The following is a 13,987-nucleotide window of genomic DNA, read 5'->3' on the forward strand; positions in this document are numbered from 1 at the left end:
ACCAATTATACCACTACTTACTTGTTGTTATTCGTACAATTCAATTAGTTTTGTAGTTAACGCTAATAGTCCTATTTAAATTATAAATATTTTTTCATTGCAATTCAACTTTTGACAAATCTTCATCAGGTTGGGATGACAATCTCCAATTCATTAATATATTAATAGGTTCATCCAAAACTTTACCCCCTTTTTTTAAGGTTATTGTAGGCATGAAGGAGTGTAGTTCTTAGACATAGTTACAATTTATACGGAGAAGGCAATAGGAAAGAAAATGGCAATATTGTTTAATTTTCTGTACTCCTGTAAACATTGTTGACTTTCGATCCATTGCAGTATTGTTTTATTAAATTTTATATTTTAGTAATAGCAATAAATTAACTTTTTAAAGTTTTTAAATAAATTTCCCATCACAAGCTAATAACTAATTCTGATATACTTCCAGCCAACGATGTCAATATAGTATGGCATACGTCATATAATATCTTCATATTGAAGCAATACATCAAATTAAAATAATACATATGCAATAATTATTACTCTTTTATAAAATAAAATAAACATAATTAGCTTAATGGATTACGATCGAATTTCAACCATTATGCGATCACTAGTTACTGTAAATACACTAATTGTAGAAAGAGTTTGGTTACAATTTATACATACATCACAAATATTGATTGATTGAGTTATGGTTTATATAGAATCAATATATATTACTTTTGGAATGATGGCTTTAATTTAGCTCGTAGAATAGACAGAAAAATGGGGAAATACTACAACGGGAAATTAAAAAATATAATTTTAATAAAATATAGATTTTCAAAATACATAAAAAACAATATCTAATCTGCTAAATAATTTGGCCTAACTATACTTACAATATTTGAATTTACTGAATATAGAACATGTCATGTTACAATTTTGATTACTAAACTTTCTTGTCTTTTTATATATATTTTTTATAGGTAATTAATTGAACACTATCCATATTATAAGTAGTCATGCAAGATTTTTTATTTTTGCCCTTGCAGTTCTCTTTATTTTTTTCATCCACCAGAACAAGCACCTAATTATTATTGTTCTAATTACATTGTTTTTAGCTTCGCGCACAAACGGATTCAAATGGATCCCTGATACCGTTAAATAACATTTAGATAATATAAAATGGTAGAATCATAACAAATATATATAACAATTCTTGCTTGCAATATTACCATATATACACTTAGTTCTTAAACTTTTTGATGTTCTACTGTCTGGTTCTTAACAGGTTAATTGATAACCCCCCGGCCTACCATAGCAAAACACATTTTTTTTTAGAAAAATTAGTTTTTTTATTCAAATAATTCCCTTCAAGGGCGATACACTGATTATAGCGACCCTCCAACTTTTCGATACTTGTCCTTTGCTTCAAAATAGGCCTTAGTTTCAGCGATCACCTCTTCGTTCGATGAGAATTTCTTCCCAGCGAGCATTCTTTTGAGATCTGAGAACAGGAAATAGTCGCTGGGGTCCAGATCTGGAGAATGAGGAAGCAATTCGAAGCCTAATTCATGGATGTTTGCCATCGCTTTCACTGACTTGTGACACGGTACATTGTCTTGGTCAAGCAGCACTATCTTTTTCTTCAAATGTGTCCGTTTAGGGAGATTTCTTCCTTCAAACTGCCCAATAACGCTATGTAATAGTCGCTGTTGATGGTCCTTCCATTTTCAAGGTAGTCAATGAAAATTATTCCATGCGCATCCCAAAATACAGACGCCATAACCTTGCCAGCCAACTGTTGCGTTTTCCTACGCTTTGGAGAGGGTTCATCGATTGGACTTCGGAGTGAAGTGATGGAGTCATGTTCCATCCTTTATCAACTCGTCGTTGTTTTTGGTCAAAAATGAGCTCGCGCACTCGAGCAACCCACTTTGCACAAAGCTTTCTCATGCCCAAATATTCGTGAATGATATGATGTACACGTTCAGTTAATATATTTAGAATGTCTGCTATTTCATTTAATTTCAATATACGGTGATCCAAAATCATTTTGTGGATTTTTTAAATGTTTTCGTCGGTAATAGCCTCTTTTGCAATGCTCTTTACCAATCATTAACGATTGATTTTAATGGGGCATTATCCGAAAACTCGGCATCAAGCCAATTTTTTGCTTCAACTATATTTTTTGCGACCCGCGAAATTCCTTTTTATCCATTTTTTTCACAATAACAAAAGTTGCTCAAAATGCTAATTGACAAACTAATGATCCGACAGTTGTCAAATTTATACACGCATCTTTTGACGCTCAGGGCTAATTAAAAACATGTGGATTTAATTCTAGTAGCGCCATCTATGTGTCAGGCCGGGGGCTTTTCAATTGACCTGTTATTAGCATGAAGTTGAAGACACAGATCCGTTTCTTTCAAAAGCATCTGCGGAGAAATATGTGTTCTAATTTTAAGTTTACAAACCTTTCAATTTACTTATATTATGAGTTATTATACTCATATTATGTATTTCAATTTAAATATCTATGTAAATTTTAATGAAAGACTTATTATTAAAATTACAATTAGTTATTGCAATCTTGGTTAAGTAGTGATCTTTTACATTGGGTTCCATAACCTTTCGGTCGGTCTGAAATGCAAAGCATAAAAATTCCTGTTTGGAGGTTTGATGTAAGAGATCATAAGAGGTTTCCTAAAGTTTGTCATTGTTTATTTTAAAAAATTGTTTCTGCGTTAGAGCAGAATCCTTTGGAAAATAATTAATTTTATTTGAACCTTCACATGCTGGAAACAAACACTCTTATTATGGTGCTGCATTTAAACAAATTATATTTTCCTCAAATGCTACAAAAAGGACGTCATAACAACAAATTTTCTTAAGATTATACTCAAAAATAGAAGAAAAGAAATATAACCTAAGATGTTATTAGTTACATAATTGGATTAAAATTAGTTTGAAACATTTCCATTTTCTTACATTTCCAAAACTAATTTTATGATTGTTTATTAAAAAAATTAGGACATTTACCATCAAAAACATAATTTTAAGGATCGTCTACTTTAATTAAAACAATTCAAAGTAAACCGATCGCCATATCTAATTCGATTAAAGCTTCAATCGTCTAACGTTATTAGAATGATAATTAATGAAGCATTTTATGGCCGAAGTATTCACACGAATATGGGCGAACTATTTATATAAAAAACATTATGTAATTTTTAATGGAGAACCTAACGGTAACAAATATAAAAATTCTAATACCGGGTGATTACAACTTTAGCCTGTCGATTGAAAAAAGATAAACAGTTGGTTGGTAAATGTAGGGCAGTTTGCGGACATTTTAATTTCAGCTTACAAGAATGTAGAACTGTTATTATTTTTATTTACTTCAGCTTCGATACTTTCAGAATAAAATGAAATATTAAATAAATGTGCCGACGTGACGATTCACCACTTATCTTTTAAAATGAGTGCAATTCTTCGCGGAATAGATTCATAGAGTATCTGAAGAGTTTTCAACCCAATATTGTCCTATTCTTGTACGAAAACATCCGCCAATTCAATCATGTTGGAGATGGAAATGTATTCCTTACCCTCTGCTCTAAAAATCCCCATAACGGTTCAATTAGGTTGAGGTTTGGTGATTGTTTTGGCCAAAGAAGAAGTTTGTTGATATTCTGATGCTTCTCAAACCAAGAGTGACCTTTTTGGCTGAGTGTATGGGCGCATTAACATCTTGGAGTACGGCAGTGTTTGACAGCAATATGTTAGTCACAGTAAGAACTTCATTATTGAGGATATCGAAATATTCGATATTAATTCGCAGTGACCTTGCTAGTCATGCTAATGACAGGGCCAGCTGAATACCACGATATTGCCATCCAAACCGTCCCCATTCTTGACTGTAGGAAGCGGGCAGAAAACAATGTAAACGATGATCATTGCACCATTTCTTTTGCGGTTTATCTTTGGCTTCCATTATAAAGGGTTTTGCAATTACAGACCTTCGATGAATATTAGCTTTGGAGCTTTCGCCGTACTGTTTTTGTCGCAACTTTTATTACTCAAAGTATTGAGTTCTGCTGTCACTTTTGCCGCAGTATGTTATATTGTCTAATAACACTTCTTTTACTAAATTACCGTGGATACTATCGCGTACAAGGTGTTCATATTATTGTGCATATTTATTTACAGTTAAGGTTATTCCCATCTCATCATTTTGCTTACTGACCAATCGGTAGGAATCGCGAATTATCAAGGTTCTATACTTCATGAGCATCTTAATCAAGGATCGGTGACCAAGGCCCGGATTTGGAGTTCATACTAAAACATTTTATTAATTTTGACTCAGTAAGACTTGTTTTATTGAAATCGTATAAGTTTCGATGAAAGAGTAATTTCGATTTTTCCTTATAGATACCTTTAAAGTCACATATTACTTGTAATATTCCATAACTTTATTGCAATAAAACAGTTTAGAAGATATTGAATCAATGTTCTTATATATATGTGCTATATACACATATATAAAATACTATTTGCATCATTCAAGGGTGGTACAATTTCAAAATTCAATGATTTTATACTTCATTTACAAGCAAGCCACAGTTTGTGACTTCTTTACAACTGTTGCTGTAGTCCACTTGTCATAAGATTTAATTTTAAAATCTTTGATGGATTAAAGTATTACTCTTTGGGTCACATTATAAAAAGTTTGTAATATAGGTACGTTTTGATTTGAGATTTTACTCATAGAAAGTATTGTTACATTTTGCAATACTTGCTAGATTGAACGTTTTTTTAAATTATATTTTAAATCCGTTGTTTCACCAACCAGTTTTCGATTGAACCAAATGCTTAAATTGCTAATAAATCTATCGACTGGCCGATGACCAATGACTTATAGACCATCTTAGAGGACATCCGATGGTTATTCCTTGTCGAATATTACAATGTGGCCTAGAAACATTTACAATTACAATCCATGTCTTACGGTAATCGAATATGAGAAGCATTAAAAGGACCTAGAAAATCGTCGACAAATATAATCTTTTTCTTTCAAAAATGTACATTAAATAATTCTACTTACAAGAGATTATAAGCTCAACATAATACTTTTATTATAAAGGTCAAAGAATAGTAACAACTGCAAAATAACGAGCAAAATTGAAAGCATTCTTTCATGAAGATTTATCAAACATAATCTAAAGTGACATTGTTTCCGCCAAGCACACTGGGTTCCACATAAATCGCTGAGAAAAAAGAAACAGTTGAAAAATGGGCGAAAGTTCTAGCTTCAAATGGAGAATTACTTGAATACATTTATTCAAATCAATTTCATTGACGAAACTCACAAAGGTCTTTTATTTACTAAAAAGACAGACGCAATCATATATTAAGGATAAAATCGATATATATGTTAAGTAGTAAATGAGAATTTTAGGTATAGAGTTTGCTTTTGTAATAGTTATAGTAATAATACTCATATTTGAATTTGTTATAAATTTTAATTATTTTTAATACATTTAAAAATACTGCCCGATCAGAGTGGAGTTTAAACGTTCACACAACGCTGATAGATGTCACTAGAGTGATAAACAAGGATCAGGTATTCTGTACAAATCTAGAATACCTTAAAATGTCGTCGCGAAAGTGTAAATATGATGTCGATGCATTTTGTTATATATGTGTGCAATTTATTAAAGTTCGAGACGTAAAATACGAATTAAATACATCTCACGTTCTCTGTGAAGCCTACGAACATATTTTAACTGTCCTGTTCGGAATCAAGGCAAGACATAGGCTCCATATGTTGCTTGCAATAATTGTAAAAGAGGTTTGGAAGGCAATCAGCAAATTTTAATACAGACATATTAAATCCTATTTCTATTTAACCAATTTGTTAAAAAACTGGATCAAACCTCAGACGCGTTTGAATACTTAAGGAATTTTTTTCCGAAATTATCAGAAGCAAAGGTTAAGGCTGGAGTTCTTACGTTCTGAATCGTATTCAAAAAGCGAGTTGAAACAGTTTCAAAACAGTCGTTTCTGAATTTTTAGGAAATAACAAAGCGGAAAACTACAAAATGCAAAAATGTCATATGTTGCATGCTCACTTAGATAAATTCAAAAACAACATGGGAGCGTATTCAGAAGAGTAAGGAGAACGTTTTCACCAGGATATTATGAGCTTCGAACAACGTTATCAAGACCAATACAATGAAAACATGATGGGAGACTATATTAAGTTATTTTGATAATAAAACTTAATAAAAGTAATTATAATGGTTATTTAAAGGGTTTCATTTTCAATTAAAAATTAACACCACAGATTTTGAAAAATATCATCCAAGCGGTTTCCTAAATAAAAAATCAAACTTTTTCATGCCGTATATTTTTTTTCGTCTAATTACGGCCTAAACAATTGGAATTTAATGCTTTAAAGTCAATGTTAAAATTTGTGTTGACCCGTGCAATCGTTTATTTTACATACAAACATTTACGTGCATTTCCTTTAATCACGCATTTTAATCAAGTTTAAATTTTTATATTTTCCATTCATCGTATTTTCCCATGTGTTCTATTTAACCCAATACACGAATCGTTTAAAACGGTCAACAAAGTCAAGTGTAAATTGACTATCAAGGTTGCGTGTGTTACACCAGTTGTAATAAAACAAAAACCATGATGATTCACATCGTCAGTATTACTACTATATTGTTGTGGTTGTTATTTTGATGCGTTTGCAGACCGGATGTTTGTGAAATTTTTTTTTCGACATTTTATTAGAATAATGAAATATTAGGTTAGATAGGAGCGAAGATATCCTGTTAGTAGTTTAATGTGCTGATTTTGAGGTAATATGTCACAAGATTATAATAAAAATATGTTTACTATTAATTTTTTGTTGTAAAAAAAAAATTCTAAGGGCTGTTTAGGATTTGCAATGTAATTTTTGTGTTTTTTGGATGTGTTGAATTCGAAAATAACTTCCTTTTTATCATAGGACGATTCGTTTCTTAATATTTTAAGTAATTATATTAAACGAGTCATTACATTAAAATAAAAGAGTATAGACTAGAAAAATTTTATTTCATCTAAAATTGATTAACGATATATATTCTTTTTATCTAATATATGTTCACTAGAACATACTAAAATCTTTTATTTTTCCCAGTGAGGCTCCTTTTACACATTTTCGTTTGTGAGTATAATCTAGAAGGTTTCTCTGAAACCTCCAACAGTAGTCTTTGTAGAGTATTTTAGTAGTCTAGTATTTTTGGAAAGTAAATGTAGCGATCTTGAGGCATGTCGAATTTTACATCGTGGAATAATTTACATCAGTCTACAACAGACAGAAATATAATCCCAAATGTTGAACACGGGCGGGGTGCCAGTAGCATCAACTAGCACGATAACGAATAGCTGGCAACCTCGAGACGTTTATCTAGGAGATTATTGAAGGTTACTTTTGATCATTCGGTCACTCACCATAGTTCAATTTAGACGTGCCACCATCGACTGCCCAAGCCTCGTATCCAGGTAACACCGCTGTCATTGCTTTTATTTACTTGTAATTTCACTCTTTTTATACAACTTCATTAAATAACGGTCATACCATGTAAACAACACTGTTTCATTTCGTTTTACCTCCATTCACCGAGCCATATCATTTACCCTACAATTGGTGACCCAATGTGATCGAAGTGCCTAATAGATAAACCAGCTCAAAACAGGCCTCTCTACGGATACTCGACACGTGCAAGGAAGGATAGCATGAAGAACGGAACCCATCAGTATCACATGGTCGACGTTATCCCACGAGACTAATGCGATGGACGAAGATGACAGAAGCCCATCAAGCATGACATCAACGCACGAACACCCTTGCACTATGAAACGGGACACGTACAAATCAGAACGCCCCAAGACGAACGACGTCCTGCTACACCTTTGATGCCAGCTGATCCCTAAAACTCCTGACTAAGGTTGGAATCCCCATTTCATAAGCAGTCCCTGGGAGATTGATTACGTATAGGTACGTTCCACGGCAGCTCAACCAGGAGGGCAGTGATGTAGCGACCGCTACAACCCTTTAGGCCCCTACGTATTCATCTACACCAAGTTCGAAGGTTGGCAATGTTGGTGAATTGGTACCGTGCGGTTCCCGGTTATAAAAGACCACTACGACGACGTCTCGCTCTCTTTTATTTTCTCTGCCCCCTTGTAACAGTACCACTTTAGCGTTACCGTAACTTCCTTTACCTAACCTAATATCGTGTGCATTCTCCCGTCGACCACATGTGTCATTCACTATCGAAACACACAAGTTTTTATTCAACCAGTGTTTTCAGTTATCGCGCGAATTCCTTCCACAAAATAGTAGTGAATGTTCCGACCGACCAGACGAACATTCCTACATAATTGATGTGGAAATGAAGCAAATGTACTTTAAGACTTATTAGGCAATCTACAGATTGAAATGCTTTTAGCATTCTTTTGACGATTGTTTTATATTTAGGATATGTCTGCTTGCCTGAAAATTTCTCCATAGCCTCCTTTAAAGCAACTTCTTTTTGAGGATTTGTTATGGTCAGATATTGGATCAAACCTTCATTGTTGGCGCAATAAACTAATTCGTCGTCTTGGACAAAGTAGGAAGTGAACTCTTTCTAACAATATATTTAAATCCAGAGACAAACAGTCCTGGCACAAGTAAGTTTCGGCTTTTGAATATTGAACCAAGCAACTCGGCAGCATATTTGAGGATTCAAGTTTCTCAAAAATCTTGACATTCTGGATGATTTTCCAATTTATTGTCATTTTCAGCATACCAAATTGTATAGAAATCACATGAAAATACTCAAAACAGCTTTTTTATCAGCAGACCTGTGTAATGATTGATGTATTTTTTGTATATTGAAAATATACAAATATATTAAATAAATTGTAGCGACCTTGAGGCATGTCGAATTTTACATCGGGGAATAACGGTCTACAAAATACCCAGAAATATAATCCCAGATGTTGAACACGGGCGGGGTGCCAGCAGCGCCAACTAGAACCCGATAACGAATAGTTGGCGGCAACCCCGAGACGTTTATCTGGGAGATTATTGAAGGGTATTTCGATTCATGCAGTACTCGACCATCCTTTGGTTTAGACGTGCCACCATCGACTGCCCAAGCCTCGTCACCAGGTAACACCGCTGCCATCCGTTTTATCTAATTGTATTTTTCACATTTTTTTATATAGCCAATAAATAACGGTCACATAATGTAAACACCACTGTTTCATTTCGTTTTACTTCCATTCACCGAGCCACATCATTTACCCTAAAAAATGATAAGCTGGTAATTCTGAAAGTAAAATAGATAATATCTAACATAATTTTTAGACGCTAACAGTCAAACTGGTGGTTTCACTCCGTTTTCAGTTTTAAACAAAAGATACAATTTATTACAACAAAAGTAATTGCTGTACAAATAATAGTGAAATTTCAGACATATGATAAAATTCCTATGCCTTTTAGAATGGGCAATTTATGTTGGGGTCACCAGTGGTTTAGGACTGATGTTAAGAGATGTATCAGATCCAGATAAACCTTTGTTGGGTAAAACACATTATATAATATAAATATTATACATTAGTAAGATATTAGAGGTAAAATATTTTTGCAAATGTTCTGAACCAAACAGATGGTTTTAAAAATAACAACTTAGTAATACTTAGTAAATAATAATATTTATTTGTTACTTTATAAGTACTTAGTTTATTTATAGTAACTTACCTTTTTGGAAATCTATTTTCGCGTATAATGTGTGATAAAAAGTGATATCAAATATTTCACCCACAACTTTTGTTCAATAGGATATAGATCATATATGGTTCTAAAGGTTAATAATTAAAGACTCTAAAAGCTAATTTTTACGAATTTATTTTGTTATTAAACTTACCAAGATGAAATTGTCCGGTCTTACTTATACATACGAAAATACATAAAATATTAAAAATTGTATTCCGATGCTCTTCAAGTAAACGAACCTTGTGCAATAATAAATAAAGTTCCTGGGTTATTATCCGACAGTAGACAAAACGGTTATTCATTAATACGCATCAATCAAAAGTCACAACCATTATCAAAAAAGGAGTTAGTTGAGTAGGCGAAATAAGCCGAAATCCACCCAAATCAATCAAAAAGACAACTGTAAATTTTACGAGTTCCGTATTTCGCATGGGTATGAAATATTATTCATTGTATATCGTGTTATTGAATGTAAAACATGTAAAAACAAATAAAAAGATATGGCAGTATGTGGCAAGAAAAAGTTAAGTTTCACTAGAGCCGTAAGTATAAATTGATATATTTAGAGTTAACATGAGCATGAAATATTCTCCTTCTCCATATTTAATTAATATGGAATAAAAACAAGTCTATTCAATGTACGATATTTGGTCCATAGGGCGTTTTCACATCTACCGGCGCCGACACGACACCAATATCGGTGGACTCGTAATCCCACGTAAACAAATGGAACCCTTTTACACCCGCCGATACATCAGTATCGTGTCGTTGCCGATAACGGCATGTCGGCGGGAAACAGTCCGTCCACTGGTGTCGGTGCTGATTTATTGTGTACAGAGATATTTTCAAGGTTAAAAGAGGAAAATGTCTAGGTTTAAATATAGTATTGTAACAATAATTGAATTAGTTGAATCAAAGTCTTCTATATGGGGCAATACTAATGAAAATGATAAAAACAAAATACTGTGCCGGGCCGCTGCCGCGTCGGTGCCGTGCTGGTCCCGTGTCTGTGCCGACAGATGTAAAACGCCCATACGACTGTGTTATCAACCCATTGGTAAAATTTATCTAAAATTTGTTGGAAGTATTGAAATAAACAATACTATTATAACATAGTAGGTCTTTGCACCTTGTATAATTTATGGCCAAGCAAAATGTTGAAAAATAGCTTTATCTTAGCTGTTTAAAATCATCAGTTGAGATTAATGACAGTCATCAAAATAAAACAAACAGCAGTGGATTTATAAAAATATATTTCTATTCATATTTAGTGATAGAGATAGTTATTTTATTTAATGTTCATTTGTTTTTCTTGTGTTCTTTTATCTATTTTGTGGACAGCGAATGTATTTCTATACAATGTCAAGATTAAGGCATGCTAACTGGACGAGAGCGTCTCAGTATTAGGTTGGCTGTGGCAGGGCCAAGTTACTTATTACAAACATGGGTGTCGGACATCAAGAAAAATACTGATATTTCTATATATGGGCGAAAAAACTTCAAAAATATCTAATTATTATTCAACAACTAGGAAAAATATTGCTACTTTACAAGCAAATATAAAGAAAAAATAAAAATATTGATAGATCAGCCTCAATATTTTTATCAATATATCATATATATAGTCTATTCAAAGTTTTTTTTAGTAATGCGTCATGGATATTTGTGACATCGAAACATTGCAATGTTGCCGCTTCATCTCTGAGTTTTAGTTCAGTTTGGCTTTGACATACAAAAAATTCTAATCTAAATAAAATAATTGAACAAAAATGTTATAAAATATAATTAATTTTAACATTTTAGTATATCTAATACATATATTACGAAGGGTTTAAAACTACAATTAAGAACACAGGTACAATAGTTTGTAGGTTAGATTTGTTTTGTTTACATTTAACTCTTTTCCACACCACCCATAAGGTAGAATTTCTAGGCGCTTTTTTTGTGTGTAGTGGTGTCCCCCTGGAGGCCTAATCCACCTAATTAACAATTGTATATCTGAGAAACGTATTTAGGTTTCATTCGAGTGCATATTTACCTTTTTACCTTTAGTTCTTGTTTCCTTCGATGGTGTGTTTAGTTGTCAAGTCATCTTGGTTACACTATATTTTATTTTTCATTTATTTTTACATCTATGTACAGCATTCCCCATAAAATGAATCACTGAATTGTGTCTAATGCATTTACCATATCTACAAAACAGTTAGTATTCATTCTCTCCTCATATGTTCTAACCTGATGCTCATGTTTAATTTTGAATAATTACAACATTGTATATCAGATCAAAAATGTTAATAATTTGAAATTAAGTATCAGAATAGATTTGACCTTTAAAATTAAGTGCTAATTATATCGGCTTACAAAAATATCGATATTTTTTGAAGTCTTATCCCCAAAACTATATTATTACAGAAACGAATGTTTCAATATGTCATGATACATGTCCAGGAAACCAGAAAACATTAATTTATTGAAGAACGAAATTAGAATGATTAATGTTGTTAAAACAGAAATGATTAATTAACATAACTAGAAGTAAAAAAAAAGTTCAGCAACTACTCTTACGACATCTATATTTTTAAATCAATTTCGTAGTAATTCAAAAACGTTAATGATGTTTCAATTGTTCGTTGCTGGAATCCGCAAAAAAAAATCGACCCGAAAAAAAATTATGAATTTAGGTTCGGTTGTGCGTCAAGGTCACGATCTCAGCCAAAAGCAAAAGTCCGTTCCGCAACCTAGAACAATTGACGAAACCGACAGGAACCATACTCGGCCACCCGCGATCATATTCAAACATATTTGATTGTATTCGGTCGTTCTGGGGCCGACACTGCAGTCGCGAACCGCTACGTTCTCGGATCCTTTCGCGTTTGTTTGGCACACGGCGGAAGTGTGTCACAGAGGAACATTTTTATGCTTGCCGAGTCTAGGTTATCTTATGCGCGTGGAGATTTCACCGCGCACCTCTTGTTTATATACGAAATATGAACGCCAATTTGATTTAAAGATCGCATCGCAACAAATAGATTTATATTCACAAAACAAAGAAGAATTAGAAGTCTCCCATATATTACCTGTGATTAGCGTTCATTTGCCACCAGGTGGCGCGCCTGACAATATAAGTAGCGGGAAGTTTAAAATATTTTATAATTAAAAATGCAATATAAATTTAATGACAATATATTGTACTAGCGATACCATAAAACCTAATATAACAGATTTAACACAAAACTTATACTTTTAAATATACAAAATTTAATAAGCCATAGAACATGGAACATTTTATATTATCTTAAATATAACTCTGCCAAATATACAGTACAGTACAATATATATATTGAAGACTAATGATATTGAAATGTTTTTTTAATATTTTCTTTGCCAAATATTTATTGTAAGTATATAATTGTACATCATCCATATAAGCTGTGTTATATTTAGATATTACAATAAAAAATGTTTCATTTTTGCCTTTTGCTATTCTGTTGTAACACCTAACTATTATCTTTCTAATTATGTCTCGTTCAGAATGCTCAAAACAGTTTATCGTTTCGAAAAATACAGGCATTTGGTGATTTAAAATATTGGACACACTACTTGTTAAGTTTTGTGCATAATCTGGATATTAAATAGAACACTCAAAATATCCTTTGCCAACAAAGTAAAAAAAAGTATCTGTTTAGCAATGCTCTTCTACATTTCGGTTTGTAGTTATCCTGTGTAAAATGTACATTACAAATCCTTTTGCTCTAATTTAAGACCTTACAAAAGATTCCCATCAGTTTTTCATTATTTATTGCTAAAATCCATTTCTGACACAGAGCAGGATACCTAGGAAAGCTGGGGATTCTATTTGAAATGGTACTACATTCAGCGACACACCTGAGATGTAAAAACACAGTTAACCAAATAAGAATATTTAATACGTAAGTTTATAAGTTTCCTTTGTCAGCCATGTTAAAAAATGCTCCAATTCGAAAGAGACGCTTTCAGCAAAAGATTTGTCGAAAAAAATTAAACCAAAATTCTTTGTATATAAATAAAATCGTTTCTATAGGAAGCATAGAATTACCAAAAAAGTCCAAAATATCCAGTAACTTTTTGATTATTTCTACCAAATATAAACATACGTACATTGCGCCTTCTTACTTTTTAGAATAGACTTCTGAAAGCAGAAAGTGT

General features: G+C 32.6%; 1 protein-coding gene across 1 annotated transcript in view; it reads left to right on the forward strand.

Moving 5' to 3' along the window:
• The window catches only part of LOC143194293 (uncharacterized), a 149,655-nt gene that overhangs the window by 26,907 nt on the left and 108,761 nt on the right, over positions 1 to 13,987 (forward strand). The window lies entirely within an intron of this gene.

The sequence above is a fragment of the Rhynchophorus ferrugineus genome, unplaced genomic scaffold, assembly GCF_030347505.1.
Source record: "Rhynchophorus ferrugineus isolate W39M unplaced genomic scaffold, kcgeb_rfMv2 rfM3, whole genome shotgun sequence".
Taxonomy (NCBI): Eukaryota; Metazoa; Arthropoda; class Insecta; order Coleoptera; family Curculionidae; genus Rhynchophorus; species Rhynchophorus ferrugineus.